The sequence below is a fragment of the Meleagris gallopavo genome, chromosome 3, assembly GCF_000146605.3.
Source record: "Meleagris gallopavo isolate NT-WF06-2002-E0010 breed Aviagen turkey brand Nicholas breeding stock chromosome 3, Turkey_5.1, whole genome shotgun sequence".
Lineage (NCBI taxonomy): Eukaryota > Metazoa > Chordata > Aves > Galliformes > Phasianidae > Meleagris > Meleagris gallopavo.
The window spans coordinates 35,740,988-35,762,606 of NC_015013.2; the positions used below are offsets into that span (position 1 = coordinate 35,740,988).

General features: G+C 38.9%; 1 long non-coding RNA gene across 1 annotated transcript; it reads left to right on the forward strand.

The window, feature by feature from the left end:
* The first annotated feature begins 2,857 nt into the window (after positions 1–2,857).
* Positions 2,858–4,993, forward strand: LOC109366969. The gene is made up of 3 exons (XR_002113683.1): positions 2,858–2,940; positions 4,407–4,512; positions 4,629–4,993. It is a non-coding gene; the product is annotated as an uncharacterized LOC109366969 (long non-coding RNA).
* Positions 4,994–21,619: the final 16,626 nt, after the last annotated feature.

The following is a 21,619-nucleotide window of genomic DNA, read 5'->3' on the forward strand; positions in this document are numbered from 1 at the left end:
TTTATTCACAGAACTGGCAGACCAGTTTTGCATTCCCAGGGGATACTGCTAGCGGAGATAAGTATCTAAAGTTGGGACTGATTATCTGAGTTGAACTTCCAAACCTTCTGCAGTTTGCCATAATTCCCTGTGCCTTCTTATATTAATACATGAAGGAACTGCAAATTAATGACCACCAACCTGTCAGTTGTGAATCAACAATATATTGCAGGAATGCAAAACAAAACAAATCCCCCTCCAGCACCAGTGGCTTCTAATGTGCTCTCACAACATAAAAACATCTGACATTATTTTTACCACATATCATTAGTGAAATTTGAACCTGTGGTAAAACCTCAAGCGGCATTTTCTTTAAACTGTGAGAAAATTCTAGCAACTGCATTCGGTATCCTTACAAATACAGATAGAGAATGGTAATATGGACAGACCTTCACTTTTAGAAACACAAATGGCACCAACTATAATAAATATGAGGAGTGATTCCCAAACCGAAGACTGGCAAATAGTTACCCAGCTGCTACAGAAATAGCAAGATAGATTTTTTTTTTTTAAAGAAAAGAAATTAAATGAAATGGATATTAGCTGGAAACATCTGTGTTCACCACAGAGCAAAATGCATATTCAGCAGCCAGTTTATTGGCTCTTTAGAGGATGTGAATGGTGCATTGTAAATAATGACACGCCTGTAATAAATTCCCAGTAAAAAAGAGAGGGGGACTGAGCTTGTTCCTCCCACAATTCACATTTCTGGGTCCCTGCTGTGAGTGATGATTCACAGCAGTCACAAATTCCTGTTTTCAAAATGCTATTGTATACTCCAGGGCTTTCATTAAGTTTTACACTAGCAAGGGAAATTTAAAACTTGAGAGAGAGAGAGAGAGGCTCTGTGGTGACATTCATTTAACACTCACTGTACTGCACTGATAGATGTGATAGGAGGGTGCATGTCAGAAATCAGTCTGTGTTGCTTTCTTTAAATGTAAAGAACAGTGCATGAAGCCCTGACAGTGTATAAGAAACAATTCAAAAACCACCAAAATTGTGACTTGACAGCTTTTGTGTTTTGGAGGTGTATAAAACATTGCATAAATGTATTGGGCTTCAGCATTTAATTTGTGCTCCTGCGGGACAGGCAGCTGTCTTAATTTCCTTCCTGACGCAAGTATATCAGGTCTGCGAGCGTTATGTATAAAAGATGTACTGCTCCAGCCTAACGGTTCCAGGATTGAGCTGGCTGCAAAGAAAGATCTCACTGCAGAGAATATACCTTTTCCTGTCAAACCTGGGTATCAAGATGTGCAGATGAATTTTCTTGCCCTGGCCAGGGAATTCCTAGAACATCATTCTGGTGCACGGTGTTCCAGCATACTCCCTCAACCAGGCCTTTCACCTCCAGGACGTGGTTTTATATTCAGCCTACATCATTTCAGCCAAACGGTTGTTCTACAGCTGCAAAGCACACTAATGAGATGAGTTTTTGGCAGACTCACAAAGTTCTCAGTGCCCAGAGTTACACATGTTGTACACTGTCTGCTGGCTACCTCTGTCTGCACTTAAGGAGACACTGTAAGGTTTTTTTAGAAGAGAGTATATAACCTGGTAGCTAATATCTTATACAAGCTTCTTCTCGCAGTAGCAAATTTACCATACTCCATCCATTTGAAGAGGAGGAATCCTTATTCTCAGCTAAATTAAGGGCAGATTTTCCAAGAGCCGGGGCCTTTTTAAAAATTTATTTATTTTATTTTTTACCCAAGTGCAATTTCATCTTTTTACTGGGACTTCTCAATCAAAGAATAACTGTGTGTTGTTCATTTGGCTATATAGTATGTTGCTCTGCTTTTTTGCCTTTTTTTTTTTTTTTTTCCCATCAATTTGAAACATTCTTGCACACTTTGTAGCTATATTTACTGACTTCAGATTTTCACAATGGGAGCTGCACCCCACAGAGGTATGAAGACACAGTGGCATGAAAGAAAAGAAAATAAGATTCTGCTTAATAAAATCTGTAACAGTTCCTCAGCATCACAGGCCTTTAAAGTTCATGGTCATTTGTGAAATTTGGGCCATTTTCCACTTTGAACAAGCAATTAGCCTAAAGCTTGGGAACAGAACCATTATATTGAATTAAAACACAAAAATGAAAATCTTATCATCTTTCCCTTCCTTGCCCTTCTTACATTTCATTCTCCCTCAAAAGGGTAAAAGCTATTGCTTGTTTTGCTTTAAAAGAATATGTATAAGGTGGAAGATGTTTGAAACAGCAAACTAGTGGTACTTTATTACTAATTTTACTTTGTTCAGGTGCTGGAGTATATGAAATGTATTGCTCTCAATGCACCAGGCTCTAAGAGTTCAGGGCAGCAGCTACCTGATGCCATCCTAGCTCAATATCTCCTTATGTTCCCAAGCATATGTCTCTGAGGCTATTCAGCCCTGAACCACAGTACACACCCCTACCTCACCCCACCCCGAGACTACATTTTGGGAGCCAGCACAGCAGGATGTGTAGTTCCATGGCAGCTGTTTAATTTTCCAGGAGTATCACGTCATCTTTCTCAGAAGCTACTGCCTGCCAGCCAGCTGCCATTTTGTGGAGCAGTGTTGATACAGTGTGCTGTAGAAGCAGCAAAACCTGCATGCGCTCAGAGTAGATACTATTTTTGGTTCTTCTCTTCCCTTTTTGTTCACCTACGCTGAAGAACTATAGCTATTCAATCTGACTGCCTCTGCATGCTGAAAGTATGGAAAAACTTTTTTTCTCAGGTAAGAGGAATTGCACAGCATGAAGGTACTTCTTCCAGCAGGTGAATGGGCAGTGTGTCACCACCCTAGCTCTATGATGTCAGCATAGCAGGGAACACTGACACCTTCTAACATCATGGCCATAGGAGGTAGTAAGAACAGCGAGAAGCAGAAGAACTTTATACCTGCAATAAAGTGGGTTTTTTGGGGATTTTTTACTTCTTTTGTTGAAGGCTTGAATTTTCAAAATAATTTTGTTTTAAATGTCACATTCATTGGCATAAAATACATCAAGCTAGATGTGAGTAGATCTCTCGATAGTATTTGTTTTCAGAAATAATATTTAATTTGAGACATGCAAAAAAAATGAAAACAAGACCCTGAGGTAGAATAATGAAAGGACTCATTGCTCTCTGTGTCATAAGAAAAAATAAATACTTTTGGTAGGACTCAGAAATTAGCAAATCACCAAAATTAACCTCTCCTTAATATTCAGCATTTGTAAGAGGTATTTTCTTTTATCTCTGAATTTTTGTAGGTGTCTCTTTTCATCCACTCAATTTCATGTTAATTAGTCTCATCTGATCCTCTCAGAGATGTAGAGTTCTGACTTTAACATGGAATGTTGATAGAAAACTTTTACTCAGGGATATTATTGTTCTAAGAAAGCCCAAGTCTTTTGAATGCCATGGTATATTCCAAAATGTATTTCCTTTGCTTTTGTGGTAACAGGAGCTGATGCAGGTCCAAGTAGGAAAGAACATTACTAGAAGAAGTTAAGATGTGAAAATTGGATTTGGCAGAGCAAGTACTGTTTGCTAATTTAGCAGATGATTTCCTCATGCAGGCAGAACAAAGCAAATCCATGTGTGTTTTAAGATCCTGAAACAAATGAATTAATGTTCCTTCTTCAGATACTAAGTACTGTTTACATTCTCATTTTAAGCTCAGACATTGTAAATCATCCAGTTTTTAAGAAACTCAATGCAATAGGAATGATTTCCAATATTATTTAAAAATATTATTGCATTGTCCTTCATAGAAATAATTCACGCTTTTTCTCCCAATTCTAGGAATCTTTTTCCCTGTCTCAAGGTGTCATTCAGCCTGGTCACTTTCCACCATTCTTTAGAGCTTTTCATCACCCTGTTTGCAAGTATCTTTTCAGTTAATATCATCAGGGACAGCTGTCTCTGGGGTGCTCTTTTTGATGTAAGAAGTCTTTACAGACCCTTCCTTTGGGTCTCCAAGCACAAAATCAACCATTGACATATGCCCTGCAGAGAGAGGAAGCCAGTAAAATGATATCACGGCTATTAAATGGGTTCAACTATTTTTGTCTTTTTTTTTCCTATTCCAATAAATTTTTTTGGAACCTACCCTAACGTCATTGATTCTACCCCAAGAGAAGGAAGTAGAAAATCAGTCATTGTGAGAGTCTGAAGCATTGCGCAGCAAACTGCTTTTAGCTCCCAGGAGAAACTGAAATATGTTCCCAAATAGAGGACTTAGAAACTTTTCTCTAAATTGCAAGAATGTGAATTATTCTGCTTAGAGAGAGAGAGAGCATGAGAGGGAAGTGAGAAGAGTAGCTATACTTTCTCATCACAGCCCTGTTCTTTCCTTCACCACTTATCAACATGTAAACTTTGTTTTCCCAGGAGCAATGATTTTACAATCAGTAGGGACAGTAGGAATTGTCAGACAAGAGACTCATTACACATCAAAGCAGCCCAACCTACAAAACTGATACAAAATTCAGGAAGAGTAAGTGGAATTTTAGATGGTTATGTTTTGCTTAAAAGTGACATCTAAATAATAATAAAATCTGTTAGACTTTTATTAAAACCTATGCTCATGGTTCTTTGTTTCCCTCTTTGTAGCAAATTTGAAGGTTTCCTGAATTTTCATTCAATGCTTCCATCTCCTTTTCAACTCTGGGGGAGAAATTCAGAACCAGAAGAAAGTTCAGACATAGACTTTGTGCCTTCTGCTTATTTCTCACTGCATTCCACCACACATTGCAAAAGGAGGTAGCTGGCAACACGTATGTATAGCTTTCAGCTACTGTATAATGGATTTTGACACAGGCCACTGTGGTGATGACCTGCGCGAAGTGGACACCTGTTATGAAATCTCATATGATTTTGCAAAGAGCTCATGATAAATGTTGTCAGTTGAACAGTCAAGCTCTACAGGCCATGAATTCCTAATGGATTTTTTGGTTATGACTATTCAGGCTGGGATTATAAAGGTTGTGAAATGAAATCCAGCTGATAGCCAAATTCCTTTCTTTTCTCTGCAATTCCACAAGCCACACAAATAGGACGAAAAAGGTCCTTGAACTTTTGCTGTAAAGGGTTTTTCACCAGTGGTATTGACTAAGAGCACTTTTTGGAGGTCATCAGTTTATGTAAATGAAATCATGACTGGGACTCCTGTCACTGACTGGGCTTTCTTAGCATCCAGTAAGCCTTGCTTCTCTTGTAACAGGAAAGCATAATGTGCAACGTGTAGTTTGGACTGAGAAAACTCAAGTGAACAAAAGCGAATAAGAACAATCTTGTCCTGAATGCCTCAGATTCAGCAGATCTGCTTTGAACATTCAGCTGATTGCATCACTAGACAACTTAATTTTTAAGTTACTTCTACATTTATGACTGTCTTCCCTGTGCTAGAGACAACAAACATGGAAACGACAATGGTCTTAAATGACCACTGGAGAGGCCTAGCACATTTACCATTTCCCTAATCATTATATAGTATTTGCTTAACAGAGGTGGTCTGGTAAAAATTAGCTATAGTCTAGGGCCCCATTCACATAAGAGCAAATAAAATGGGGAAAATGTAATAACTCCACAACTTTAAGGACCACAAATGCAAAATTAAATGTAGGTCAATATAGCTGTATGAGATCTAAAGTAAATACCAAGGTTAATTACTACTCCAGCTAATGATTTACTGTGGTTCCTTCCTCTGATCCAGATAACATTTTAACCTGCCTTCTACAGTTTGAGTAAGGCTGACAACTTCTCTCTCTCACATTTCATGTGGTTTCTAATGTAAGTGTTGTATGTAAAACTCAATACACAAGACCCCGTGTTATGTGCTAATGCCCACACAAAACATACGATTTCTTTCACTTAAAAGAGTTGACACACTGCAACTCAAGCAGAACTTTTGATCCTAAGACCAGGAGACAAAGGCTATCAAGGAACCTGCTTATTAGAATTGAATGAATCCCATATAATATTATCACACACTTAGTTGCAGGGATTGTCCATAAATTTTAGATGTTTTAACCAGAGGAGCACCCCATCGTCTGCTGTTCTATTCACTGGCCAGCCTGAATACAATCAGATTTAGGTCCTCTCAGATAGTAATAATCATTATATACACAGCTCTTTTCTATTAATTCATTTAATCCAACATTGAAACCACACTCTGCCTGCTGTAGGGAGCTCTAGAAACTATAGAAACCAAATACATCCAGAAACTGGGAGAAGTGTTTCACTGTGACTTTCACCAAAGTAGGATGTTGTGATACTTATCAGATGGTTAGCTTCCACTTTAGACTTCTGGAGCTGAAGTTTTGCCTCTTTCAAAGCATAAAGTCAATATTAATAATAAGAACAATAGATCAAGAGATAACAGTGCCCTAGAAAATAATAAATCATTCAGCACTGGTCCATTCTCAACCAAATTTGCTGCAGCCTTCAGTGTTTTTTAATTATTTTCTGATGTAGGTTTTGGTTCTTTACTGGAAGAAAATGATAAGAAAGTTTATTTTAGCTCAAAAGCAGTTCCTATTCCAACTATGAGATCAAAGATGATTTCCTTTTAGCTCTAAAATAATAAATCATGCACTGTTTTCTGGACATGCAACTGCAAATTCCTTTGTTAAACCTACTTGTTTGCTAGTTGCACTATGAATTATAGATTAATTACTCAATAACAGTTTTGAAGGTGATGCTTGATTGGGGATTCACACTCTCAAATTGCGGAGTGAAGTCAAACACACGTTTAGTTTCAGTCTGGCTTTAGCATATGAACCACTCTACAAAGGAATCATAAAACAAAGTACAACTTGACAACCATGGATATTGCTGATGTTCCTTGTGTGAAAGAGATAAGATGAAGGGATATCTGCCATGGAGAACCAGATGGAAAGGTCCTTATAGATGCTTGGTCTCCTGATTCCAACACATCTGTTCGGTGGAATTTATTACTCTCCAGCAATGACAGCCTGAACCATAGCTCATTGACATCAACACAAGTCTTTCTACTGACTTCAGAGCATTAAGATCAGATTCTGAAGGTGAATGCAAGTCTTCCTATTGGCATCAGTAGATGCTAGGTAGAGAATATATTTGAAGAGCTGTGCCTAATTGATTTCACAACATTTTATTTTCTACAAAAAGTCTTAACTGCTTTTTGATATATCACTTGGTCTGTTGTTTTTACAACCTTTATTAATTTAAAGTATGAAATTTATAAGCATGTAAATGCAGTACCAATGAAAGATAATATAAAAGTTCATAAGATTGATAAGACATGGCAAGCAAAAGAAGAAAAGTGGTTCATAGTTATTGTAAACATATAAGCTACAATACAAATACTTTGTTTTGGTCATTAAAGAATGCAAGAATTTTTAGGGAGAAAGTTTAGAAACTCATACATGGAAGCCTGGCTTGATTTAGGTCTCCTTACAGTTTAACCGGTTAAAATTAATTGACTGAAGAAGGGAAGCTATATAAAGATTCTGTTAAAGTAGAAGTTTCCTATTGCTATAAAGTATTTCAGCATGTGGGGTCATTAGTTCAGATTAAAAAAAAACAAACACCTTTTCCTGATGGTACTAATTGCATATTAATTTAATATCATTATGATGTAGAACTCCAGTGACAGCTTTTGCACTCTTAGAAATGAGATAAAAAGTAGCTATCTCTAGTTCTTGCAAAGTGAGGAACAATTTAAGCAAGAACTCTACCATTTTGTATTTATTTTGCAGTACTAAAACTGTTCAGAAAATCCTTACATGAAGCACCAATGATATTCTGCCGTTCTAAATGATTTTATATAGCGTTAGTGAAGAGTATTATTTACTCACTCCGGTACAGGGAGAAGGATGAACTATGTCTTCTGTGCCATTAATATTTAGAAATATTGCACATGAACTGTTAAAATATTTAAAAGGCCACCCTTACAAAAGAACATTATTTTGATGACTAGAGTGGTGTTGCAGAGATTTCAAAGAAAGCACAATGACAACATCACCATGGGATGCTAAAGTGCATCTCTGAATGCATTCACAAAGACTTGGGACCAGGAAGACACTGCTGGATGTTAGCCTTGCCATAGTTTCTCCCAGCATCACCTATCCAGTGATCAGGAACAGACACATTTGGCCTATCTGTTTTTTCCTAGATCTAATTTGTACATACTGCATGAAGGAGAAATGCCTGAGAGTCATTTTCAAGAGTCCTCCAACCACTTGGACTACACTTGCTCCAGCATGCTAACCAGCAAGCAGTGGCCGTGGCTTATCCAGAAGCCTTTCAGCTTTAGAATCTACTTAACCATTTTTGAACGTGCTGAACCTACCTCCACACCATACAGTTTATCTTGCATTAAGTGCACTCATACAAAAGATGCTTTTCTACAGCTATTCACAGTTTCACTTGCAGAGTATATACTTGCAGAGGTTTATGCTAAGTCCAGACAATCCATGTTGACTCCACTGAGAAGCAAAGAGAAAGTTCTCTATAGCTATAATAACCCAGCAGTGGTTTCTAACTGTTTTAAGCCAAGTGGACATCAGGACATTTTGACGGAAGTGATATAATCTGCATTTCCTACTTACACATGCATACACATTCTTCCCTACATGCTAGTTTGGTGCTCACCAGCTCATACAGGTTATCAGAAATCATCTCATGCTTCTAGCTTACAGTCAGCAAACATTTCACCTCCCAGCTCACCCTGAGATTTGCATGAACAATGAATTGCTGTTTGCCATCGGAGACCTCATGTATTTTGCTGAGAAAGGTTTTAGAAACAGATAGTCTTTTCATTTTCAAGTTCAGTTTCAAATAACTAGATGAGGAGGAAATAGTTGTCATCTGTTGAAAAGTGAGGAGAAAAGAGACTGAGGAATACTAGCATAATTTTGGACAACTTCCAGGAAGGGGACATATAAGTCCTTTCTGAAGTTGAACAAGGTAAGTTAGTGCTGCTGCACACTATATGCAAGCTAGTGTTGAGGTCTGATATTCACAGGAACATAAAATGATTAGGAAACATTCATGCTTGAGTTCTACCAGCTTTTCACATCCACAGAAAGCAATGCAGACTGGTAGGACTCTGACCATTAGGATGCTCCTAAGGGACAAAAACACAAGCTGAGAAACTGTGGCTCTAAGTTGGTTGGAGGAAACAGCCTATAAAACTACAAAAATATAAATCAGTTGGTTAATAACCAACTTTGGATGGGACCCATGATTTTCACCTGTTGGTTTGTCTAAATACATTAAAAAAACGAACAAAGAAAAAAAAAAACTTAATAGAGATATGGGGGCAAAAAAAAGAAAGAAAAAAATACTGATTAAAAACCACAGATACTTCTTGCCATTGGGTCTTATCTCCAAAGTATTCAACTAGCATATATCTGGTATTGCAAACATCAGTGTTCCTTTCTTTGTTAGAAGCTGTTAGTATTTCTTATTCTCTCCACAAGTCCTAGCTCTCACCTTGTAAAGGCATGTGCTATATCTACCTTTATGTTCACACATGCATTCACAGAGTACATTCAAGCTTCTCACTGGGGTAAAATTAAGGGTAGGATTATTTTCCAGAAGTACTGGACAGTGTGTCCAATCATCCTATGGGTGCCAAAGAACAAATCAACAAGTAGGTCATGCAGAAGGACATTCTAGGGCATCAGATTTCTTGAATCAGTTGATTTTACAGAGAGCCATGACTAAATATTCCCCACAAACATGCAGCCATTTGGGCAGTCCTGCACAATTCAGGAGTCTTTGAGGCAAATAAGGACAATCTCTACACCATACCTTTTTTGTTAGTAGTTCAGGAGTTACCCTTTCATTTTTTATGAATTGAGTTATTTAGTAGAAAGCAAATATACCTGTGCTTTGCATAAAAGTGCAAAGGTATGGCTGCTGCTCACTGAATCTTTTGGCCTGAGGACAAATTCTGACCACTTCACATACAGCAATGACTATTCTCATGCAGAAGATTTCCGAATTAAAATGGGCTGCATGTGGAAGTAGGAGGGTTCACATACACCATGGTTTGTAATGTAGAGGGCAAATTTTTGAAATGATATAGTTTGAAAGGTGTGGAAGGGGAAGTAAAGATGTTATTGTGGGAGTATGTCTTTGAAAGCATTTTTCTGTTGCAGAGGAGCCCAGTACAAAGGCAGATTCCTTCTCCCCTATCATTTCCCATGAGGTCACCTGGGTCCTCCTTAGCACCCCAGCTTTTTGCGCATCAAGTGCCATTGCCTTGCTGTGAGACCGCAGCAGGCTGTCTCTCATCAGCCCCTGCTGTGATACTCCTAACGCTTTCACTCCAGGGAGTGCTTCCCCGCTTGATGCTGCTAGCAGATTAAAGCTGTTCTAATTTTCCATCCTAAGCCAAATAGATGCATAAGCAAGCTGTTGGATTGTTTCGCTACAAGTGCAGCATGCCATCAGCCCGCTTCCCACTCCCCCCGCCTGAGCACTCATACCGGTGGACATTTGCAAGTAAAATGTGGGGTGGAGGGCAGAGGTGAGGGTAAGACACGCGACAGACAAGGAAGTGTTCCAGGAATATTTTTCTGCCAAACCCTATTTTTCAAGCCACTCTCCTTACTCCTATCTTTGTGTTAGTGTCAGGAGATGACTTGAAAATTAGGGAGTCTTTTTCTAGGATCAGAAAAGTCATCAAGATTCATTGGATCAGAAGAGTCTTTAAGATCCAATGTTTTTCAGAAATAGGCTGAATGAGCTCAGTAAAGATTAGATGCCAGTCCAAAAATACAGTGCAATACAATTTATTTTTATATGCCATCCTTCACACAAAGTACCACAAAACACTTTAGAGAGATGGAGAGATAATGCTTTACAGAGTTAGGTACAGCAACTCCCAGACAGGCAGAAAAGGAAAATGACATATGGAAATAGAGCAGAGTAAAAGGGAAAGCTGAAATTTAAAAGCAGTACCGATGCAAGCAAGGATCCTCATGGACAAGTCCCTGCGAAGGGGCTGTAGAACAATTTGGTGAGAGGGCAAGAGGATGATAAGAGAAAATTAGTGTCAGAAAGTAGGCTGGGAAACACAGGACAAAACTAGGAGCATTTTCATAGAGGAAAAATAAAAAGAGATATTTGACTGTCACAGCAGAAGCTAAATACTTTTTTACCAATCCAATGCCATTGATAGGTTCAATAGTTATAATAATGCATCAGAATGAGGCCCAGACTGAGTCTTGCACACTAGAAGACCTACTCTTGCCTCAGAAATCCGCCCATCTGTGATGTGAAGGTTTTATGATGCCTGAGCACTTCAGGGGCATTGCAGTCATTGCAGGGAAGCTGCTAAGCACATGATACAGAGCTGGCTTTGTCTGGGGCAGCAGGCAGAAATACTATGTGCACACATACATGTACACATATGCTAACTTTACCTAAGAATCCCTGTAAAAATACATTGTCAGGTTAAAGTTGAAACCATGCTTGATGATCCTAAAGAAATCTAAAGGGCTAGAGGGTATTTATGTGTTGCGGGGGAGAGGGAAGCAGGTGCTGTGTGTGTGGAAAGATTCTCTTTCCCAGAGGATCACTACAGCCGGCTGGAAGATGAAAAGGCACAGGCTGCTGAGGAGTAGGGAATGGAGAAAGGAAAAAGAATGAAAAAAGGGAAGAAATTTTCAAAAATAGGATAAAGGTATGCTAATTCTATTTTGTGATTTTGTCACTACTGGCTGTGGCAGGCTTTTCTGACTGTAATGGCCCTGATGATTGTTTCTGAGAGCACATGGATGGCATTGCAGCAAGCATGCAGTGCAGCCAGCGCTGCCTCAACTGAATAGGCGCTGGGCAGGAGGTTATCACATGCCTCGTATCATTCAAGCCTTGCTGCAGTGATATGTCATTACATATACTTAATTCAAAGACATGAAGCTAGAGATGCCGTCGATGCCGCCACTGTTATATAACAACATCCCAGCAGCCAGGCTCTGACGAAAGGCAGGTGAGATAGCTCTGTTACACTCCTCAGGATTTTCAGGGCTTTGTTTGTTGTCCTTGTCCTGCTAGCAATGAGCTGAAGCATACAGAACATCACTGTGGAAATGTGGGACCTGACTGTGCATGAGCTTGTCCCTACATAGATCAGTGAGTCCAGGTTCCCTCTCTCTGGCCAGATTCTGTCACTTGGCACAAGTCATTTAACACTTCGTGCTATTACCACGTAATATTCTAAGAGTAGTATGTCTACCTCGGTCCTTTTGTCTTGTTTTTTTTTTTTTCTTTAAATTCGCAAACCTGAAGTCTGATGAAGTATCCATCTTTTGATGCCTATCAATGTACATGCAGGACAGTTTCCTTGATTTAAAAAAGAAACTTCAGCTACAACCACAGCACTGCTGCTTTTCCCTCTTGTACAGTTATATCTTCATTATAACATACAGCCAAAATGGTTGTTAAAAACACATGAAACAGAGAGATTGATTTTTTCAGTTCTCATTGCTTATCTTTTTAATTTTTAATTGTTGCATGGCTGTGATTAAATACTGCTAGAATATTTTCTAATTTATTTCAAGAAACCATGCACCATTTTTAGACCTCGGCCCAGATGAAACGTCACACAATAGTTCACACAAGGTCTATTGGATGATCACCAATTCAAGTTCATGTGACATTCACTAACAAATACGCACTGTTATAATAAGCATATATTAAAATGGCAAGTTTGGGATGATGAGTGAGAGTCTCTCTGGGTATTGTTCATGTGCCTTTTAACTAAATTGTGACTTGTTTTATTAGCTTAATATTTAGTTTATTGGCACAGCCTCCTGAGGTGGAATCAGCTGTTGTCCCAGCCTCAAAGAAGAGGCAATGTGCTCCTCTTGCCACTGTCAGCTCTTATGACAAACTCATGCTGAGAGTGAAGTGTGGCCTTTTGCAAGAACTTGCAGGAGCAGTGGCAATAGAATTGTGTGGTTTTAACGCGCAAACTCACCTGAGCAGCTCCAATGTGCTGGGTGCCAGACAGAAAATGGCACTTTTTGGACCGGCCTCACATTCAGAATCATAGAACCACAGGATATCCTAAGTTGGAAAGAACCCATAAGGATCATCGAGTCCAACTCCTGGCTCTACACAGCACAACCAATATTCAAACCCTATGTCTGAGAGCGGTGTCCAAACACTGCTTGAACTCCATCAGCTCAGTGCTGTGCCCACAGCCCTGTGCATCCCATTTCATGCCCACTGCCCTCTGGTGCAGACCCTTTCCCTAACCCCCAGCTACCCTCCCCTCACACAGCTCCATGCCGTTCCCTCGGGCCCTGTCACTGTCACACAGAGCAGAGCTCAGCGCTGCCCCTCCACTCCCTGTGAGGAGCTGCAGCCGCCATCATGCCTCCCCTCAGCTCTTCTGCTCTGGGCTGAGCCAACACAGGGACCTCAGCTACTCCTCATGCATCTAGTCCCCTGGACCTCTTCTTCCAGTTACAGAGAGCTCCAGGAAGATGAGAGCTGGACTAAACAGCAGTTGCCAGTATTAGATCAGCAATGACTTTGCCTTTGTGAACCCTTCAGGATTGGACCATGTGACAATTTGCTTCTGACTCTGTGGGCCTTCAGATTGGTGCTCTAAGCGAAATAGAGTGCAGCATTCTTTTAAAGATAAAAGGACTTGTGCAAATTTTACATAATCGTAGAATTATTCTTTACAGTGGATTTACATAGACATTGTCAGTGGGGAATTCTCTCAGCAGCTTCAATTACTGTATTTTCATGTGCATTGTCTGATAGGAGATGTGCTGGATCTCAAATACCTGCTTACCTGATTAATGTGGATTATTCATCCCATTGTAATTACCTGTGAATTTTAGGGTAGCGAACATGTGAGAAGAATTTGTATAAAAGGCACAGGATCTTTGAAAGGCAAATATTTCCCAGAAATCCTTGTATGCAGGCTGACACATTTCATTCCTTATGGTGATATTCTCTGCATTACAGCGTTCAACTTGATGTAAATGTGATAGTGCTAAGTAATACTGACACACTGCAGTGGAATGCACTAAATAACCACACTAGAAAACACCTGGCTATTGAACAGTTTCAAAAACTGAAAGCTTTTCATCATCAATTCAGCTCTCAACAGAATGTCCCTCAGATGTCTGTTGCCTTCTATTTTTCTTCCTAATTAAAAACACACCATTTTAGCCTGTCACGCTGGTAAACCAGGCACACCGAATTCCCCAGCAGCACAAATGCGTGCTAACAAACACAGTCTTAGTGTTAGGCACCATTTTGCACGTTGCCTGACAACTAGGTCAGACCAGCAACTGGTTCTGAGCTGTCTGCAAATAGATACAAATGCTGTTGAGCTTATTGGGTGTGATTCTGTCTTCATGGGATACATGCTCCTAAATCACTCAGTGCTCATCTCTGCAGGTATGGGCAGGCAGAACTGAAAGTCTCTGTTCACGCGAGGGGCAGGATGCAAGCATGCTTTGTTGTTTTAGAAGTCCTGCAGATTCATCTCTGTATCTGTGTGCATGACTAACAACTTTCTCGAAAATCCCAGCCTTGCCTTTTATGGACTGTGTTATTTCGTGAGTGCCAGAGGAAGAAGCCCTCTGCTCGAATTACCTGCCTGCACATTAGCTTCTTTGCCTTTAGATACAAGACTTCTTGATAACTATTTTTTGCCTCTGATTTTTAATTGGCAAAGTACTTTCACCATTAGGATTCCCACTAAACCCAAGGGAGATGGTACAGAAACATGGCCATACTGCAAGTGGAGCTCACAAAGACAGACTCTGATGTTGGCTAGATTCTGCTGAGTTTTAAAAATATTCTCCTGAATTATATTTACTGACCTTGCTAATTTTCACCAGTGCAGTTCCACAGCTTCAGGTCAAAACAGTCTGAAGCAAGAGTAAAGAGGAGCCAGAATCGTCTGAGCTACATTTAAAGTTAAACAGGGTTGCTGATAAGAGCTTTATGATCTCGAGCTCATTATCACCTGTGCAAGCAGAACTATATTGAAACATCAAATTGAACATTACCATTATAATCCTGTGAGCAGCCTTCTTGTTGCTCTGGGAATCTGTACATTCCATGCCAGCACAAAAAGCAAATTCACAGTGTTTAAGAAGATGTGAGCGTTCCCATTTGTGTAAAAGTTCTCCAGCCATCCTTTTTTTTTCCCCTCTACCAATAATAGGCACAGTGTCCATCACCTTCCTCTGAAAGCCTTTTTTATTATCAGTTACCATAATCCAGGGTTACCACTTCCTGACAGTGATGTATTGCATCTCTGCAGTTAACAACAAAATCTCACATAGCCCTCTAAGGACTCAAAGGATTTTGTCTCCTCTTCTGGGCATTGCTTCCATTTACAGTTACAAAGAGATGATGGTGAGGATAGGTTTAGATCTGTACTGATAGGACCCACATCCCTAGAGCCCGTTTATCATGTCATCACCAGTTCAGTGTTTTACCTATTTATTTGGTGGCAAAGAGTGTGCTTGTGCTGTTATCACGGGAAGTCTCAACCTTTTACATATGTATGCATGAACTGAGTCTGGAGGCTGCAAAGTTAGAGAGCTGCAATAGTTCCCACAGTTGCCAGGTACTGATCCAGAAATGGGTCTCAACTTTGAGCCAATAGACTCTGTTTCTGTTGTCCCTCAAGGGGACAAGCCAACGTCTGCCTCTTTGAGAAATCCAGCTCAACTCGTGCCTGGAACACAGTGCCAGACATGCTGACGTGCATTGAGTGAAGTGTTATAATTGAATGGTTTGGACAATTTGAGACTTGAGATGTGATGAATACTTCAGCAGAAATCCTCCTGATACTTTCCCTTCATCTACAAAGAGAGTGGGTGGTTTGATATCTGCATCACTAGTTACCTACCAAACCTTACTGGGAATAATTAACACCTGATCCAAAGACATAGCAGTTATTTCTTTAAAAAAGAAAAAGAAAAAAAAAAAGAATTACATGCAGAAATGAAGAGATGCCATTTTATTATTAACCTGCTGTGCTGTACAGAAGAAATGCCATCATGTTAAGGACCAGATCCTGCTCTCAGTTGTTTGTGTGAAACTTCACTAAAACCAAGAGGGGTTTGCACGAATGTGGGCAAAATTTTGCCAGAAACTCTGATAGCACCTTCCCTCACAGTTCATATTCAATGTGGTATCAATCTGTCTGAGAAATTCTGAGGTATGCAAAAGTGGCAACAAGCTGAATTAGGTAGATGGTAAACAAAAATGCAGGTGACATGCTAAAGGAGAGGTTTTTTTTAGTATGATTATGCATTATCTAATTCACTTGTTAACAAGACCACTCTGAAAGTATCATCTGTCAATTTGTATTTAGCTGTATTATTGATAGATCTGAAAGAGTTGCCTACAGCAAAAGTTGTTCAGTTTTTCTCAGTGTAAAACTCCGATTTTATTGCTTATAATTTTGCCCCTCTGCTGAAATGGTATCAGCACCTGTCTAGGGAGAAATTTTGTTGATATACTTTTGGGAAGTTGCTTTTTCTACTGCTTCATCTAATTTTTTTCACCTATTCCTGAGAACAAGATAAAATAAAAATGCAGTTTACCAAATTAGAAATAAAATTTACAGCTGTTTTACAGAGAATTAGCTCTTTGACCTTGGGCAAGGGATTGGCAGTTTGACAGAAAAACTGCTTTGGCAGCAGCCACCAAGAAAATCTACTTTAATTCCCCTGAACTGTGAGCCCTGAAAAATCTCAGCAACAAATTTGATTCAATTAATTTTAAGAATTTCTTAAAATTTTCAAACCACTTCTTTCCAGATTTAATTAGAAATTGTCACTACCAACCTGTGCCCCACCCACTTCCTACTCTAGACCCATGGTATAGACATACAGCTGGGCCAACACTACCTTTCTTTGGCCCCTGCCTTCACCCTCACCTTGCCTTCAGCACCACCTGCTCTTCTCCCCAGTCCTTTACCCACCAAGGAGTCGACAGAAGAGGGATTTTCAGAAGTTTGTCTTGCTTTCTAACCATGCCAGGTATCAGGATTGAAAAATCCCTGAGATCTGCGCTCAGACGTGCAAGTCTTTCTTTGGGTCTTGAAATAAGAGCTTGTACGCCAAAAGCATCTTTATTTTTCAAATACGACTAACTGGTCTATTTATTCATACGAAGTGGAAAAGTGTCAACAGGATGGTATGGCAGTACACATACTCAAGCTGGGGGATTGCCTTCAGACAGAGGAGGGAATTTATCTTGGATCTGTCAGTTCTTGGACTTTTCATATATCTTTCAACTTTCAAGACCTTTTGGAAATAGGAAACCATTCTTATTCCTTTTCCAGTTTAGGTTAGATCAGGCCATTTGCCTCTGAAATAAAGACTTCAGCTGTGGGTCAAGGCAGTGAATACAATGGCATTTTTTCTTGCTGTTAATTTTAGGGAAACATTTCACATTCCCTTCAGTCCAGATTGAAACTTGAGTTCAGTAATTCCTTGGCTTCATTTCAGAACTGACCCCAGAATTTCTCACTGTATGTCTTGTTTAACACAATGCCCTGTATCTCTACTGCTTCTTGGTGGCAAATAATGGAGGGCTGGGAGGATAATTTAGGCGACAGCTATTCAACCCAGCAAATTTTCTATTAATTACAGCAGAGTGGGAGTATTGGTTTTTGTCTACCTGGGAAAAATTATATGAGAAGAGTACATACCACTGCGGGTCAAACCCCCATCTTGTCCTGCAAGCTGCAGTATGTCATGCCTGTGGAGCTGCACCCGCTTACAGAAGGTCTGAATTTGGTCTTGCTCTTTTCTGATATTGTCCTTAGTTGCTCACTTTGTGGTCATTTAACAGGAACCTAGCACACATGCAGGAGAAGTGTCACAACATCAGTTACCTGGGATTATTGTAAATGATGTGCCAGCACCTGAAGGAGATGTTAGGATGCATGTCAGATCATCATAATAGATACAGTGTTGTACCAGGCAGCACAAAAACAGATGTATTTATAATTCCTGCAGCTGCAGCCCTGCTATTAGTTAAGCCTAAGAATGGAGCCACTGATAGATTTGTCATAGATGAGTTCTCTCTCTAATAGAAAGAAAGTGATGAAAGGGAATAGATGGTGTCTCAAGTTATTGGCAACACAGAGAGTCTCTAACTATATGTCTTCAATTCAGAGCCTGCCAGATGCCCATGCTTGTCATTTTTCTTCGCCAAAGCATTCAGTGCCCTCTGTGCTATAAGCTGCTATGGTCTCATTCTAGGTCACAAGGAGAGGGGACAGGTATATATATCAGAAGTCGTGCAATTACTAATAGTTTCCCTAAAGAGATGGACAATGAAGAAGCAGCGAGATTGACTTCTGCAAGTCAATTGACTTTCTGTTGGAAAGCTGGGGAAAAATACCTTGGCCAGGCTGGGAAGGATCATTCTCATTTGGTTTGTCTCTGCTGAAACTTCTGGGGAAGGAAGAGAGGTAATTTTCACAGGTGGCTCAGGGACCCATAAAGTAAATCCAGAAAGGAACTGAAGTCCTGGAATCATAACCACTTTGGTGTCATCCTGCACTGACACTGTTAAATCAGCTCTGGCCCTAACGTGGCAGTTTCTGCACCATATTTAATTACTTTCACCCTGTAATTGAGTAACTTCACTTACTGTTAATTAATTTTTCATATTAAAAAAAAAAATAGAACGGTATATGTCTAGAAGTTTGGGAGACAACTATTAGAGATCAGCTGCCAAGTAAGGCTCCTAGGGTGAGAGCTGATTATTCAGACCTCATCATGAATATTCAGAGATGAAAATAAGAAGGCAGAGAGTGTAGTAGAGTGATATGATCAGGTAACATTGTCATCAGGAAAGCAAGCTAGGGAGAAAGAAAAACTAAACAGATTTCCTTTTTCTGGTGGTGATAAAGAGAAAAGGTATACAAAATGTGCTAATGTGCTACGTAACTTAAACACTACCAACTAAGCTTGCCAAGGGACTGATGCAAGAGCCATGTTGTTCTGGGTTTTGAACATAGAGGTTATCTCATTGTAGACAATTCTCTATGTGTCTTCAAAGTAATGAAACGACTGTGTTAAGCCTAGCTATGACTCTGTGCCTCTAAAGACACTTCAGAATGCATGAACTTCAGCTATAACACAGTTTTGATATACTTGGTCTCTTCTATTATAATTCGCTCTAATAATGAATCCAAAAGTCTGCATCAAGCAATTTGGGAAATAATATTTAGAAGGGTTAAAATTTGCGCTTTTAGATCAAAGTCCTAGTGTAATACTAGAACCTGTTGATAATATCATAGGACCACATGAAAAAAATCAAAGTGTGTTTTCTGTTAAAAGGTCTCAGAAAAGTGGAAAATGCCCCAGCTGTGAAAGTCTAGAAAAAAATGGGTATTATTAAGCATGCCTTTTTGTGATTCTTAATGTCTATGTGCATAATTCCAAATCAAACATATTCACATTATTAACTTTTATAAGTTTATTAGTCTCAGTGCTAATGAAACCATTCATCCTTTGCAAATGCACATGGCTCCCTAATGAAACTTCAATAGATGGATCAGCAGTTAAGTGAGTACATCCAAATGTTTATGCCAAATTCTGCTTGCTGCAATGAACAGGGAGACTAAATCTCTTCCAGGCAGATATCTATACTAACCAGCTCACAGATGTAATGATACCACCTATGTAATAAAAATTCTTTTTACGTTTCTAGAAAGCTATACATTTTATAGAATAATGGCATTTCAGATCTACTTTTCCTTTTGCTTACTCTGATATCACCAGAGAAATTTTACTTGAGACAACCATCATGAAAACTAGTGAAAATTCAAGCAAAATGAGAAGAATAAATCATATATAATAAATATTTTAAAAAATATTTTTCAACAAGAATGCAACAAGAATTCAGCATTCAGCATTCGTGTGCTTATTAGCTGAGTTTTGAAATCTAAAGCTTATGCTGTTAATTATCTTTTTAAAACTGTTTTCACCCTTCCATCTTTTTTCTTTGTTTTGCCTTCCTGTATTTTCCCAGTTCTGTTTTCTGGGTGGGTGTATATTTAGATGTTAAAATGAGAAGTAGCTGATATCCCATCTGACAGAATTCCTTTTGCTTGAATAATAGGTGGTAGTTTTCTTTTTTGACTTTCAATTCAGAAAGGGATGTTGAAAAGACACTTCTGACTTTGGGAGTTTCTGCATTGCTACTGTTATCATTCCTAGCCCAAACATTTGTGTCTTGACACTGTAATATGTAATTTTTTTCTTAGTATGAATTGATTAAAAATGTTTTTGGTTTGAGACCTCGAAATTCTTTTTCATGAATTGAGAGAAAAGTGTCCTTTTTTTTATAATGATGTTAAGCAATAGAGAAAAAACATTTGCTTGTGGACTGTATTATCTTAATATTCTTCATTATTTTGTACGCTGAGGTATAAATACTATGCCTGTAGCCAAATATGTATCTGCACAAAACAAACAGAAAACATTCTTAAACCAACGAAGTATTTACTTTTTAAAAGACATTTTAATCCTATTAACAGTAAATTATATTACCTATTGAGAAAGCAGACATGAAAGAAATATCTGAAGCATGCAGTTAATTATGATACCAAGTGAAACATAATATTTATGCTCTTCTTATGTAGCTGGAACAATTTTTCTTTCACTAACTGTGAGTCATCCACTGATTGAAGTCTTGAAATTGATGATGAGAGAGTTGGCTGGCACATCTGCCATAAAGGTTTCATTCTATAGATAATTAATACTAAAAGAAATAACTGAGTTTTATTCTTTTATATTCCTAGTTCCCTATTTTTTAAACAAAATCTCCTCCTCCTTCAACTCCATCTCTTTTTTTTTAGAGGTTATGTGCTTAAGAATATTAAAAGACATCAAAGTCTGACAAATCTAGCGAATGGAGATTTCACTAAACAAGTAGTCTCAACCACAATTTCAGATCAAAGTTGCACTTCATTGTCAGAACATTCAAAATCTTTGGATCCTGAAGTTTTATATGTTCATTTTAGTGGATGGCTCAGCGTGTAAGCCTACAGCTCTCTCCTGAAAGTTGAAGATGTTCAGGTAGCCAATTCTTATTACAGTACCCTTCTGTTTTAAGAGGTTGCTTTCTTCCAACTGTCTTGCTTAATTTTTGGACTTGTTTGTATTAGGTGTTTGCAGTGACTGTTTAATTAGTAAACTAATACAATTATGTTCAATTCTTACAGTCTTGATTCTGCATTCCAAACCAGCAGTGAAGTTGCAGAATGGCAGAGAATCTCATCTGCTCCACCCTCTTTATGTGCCACTTTTTTACAATAATCATTTTTTCGTTTTTTTTTCTTTCTTTCTTTTTATTTGATTTCTATCTTATTTTTGTTTTCCTTCCTTTGGCTTCTACTTTTTGTTTTCCTTCTCCCTCCAAAGCCTGACCTTATTTTACCACTTGTTTTGAAAGTCTGTTCGTATACACCCTTCGGAAAAGTTACAAAGAACAAGCCAGAAAGGTGTTCAATGAGGAATACAGCTGCTCTCCTCCCCCAGGAAAACTAATTCATCAGCTCTTTGAAACTGTCTTCATTGTTCAGAAGCCAAGAGCTATGG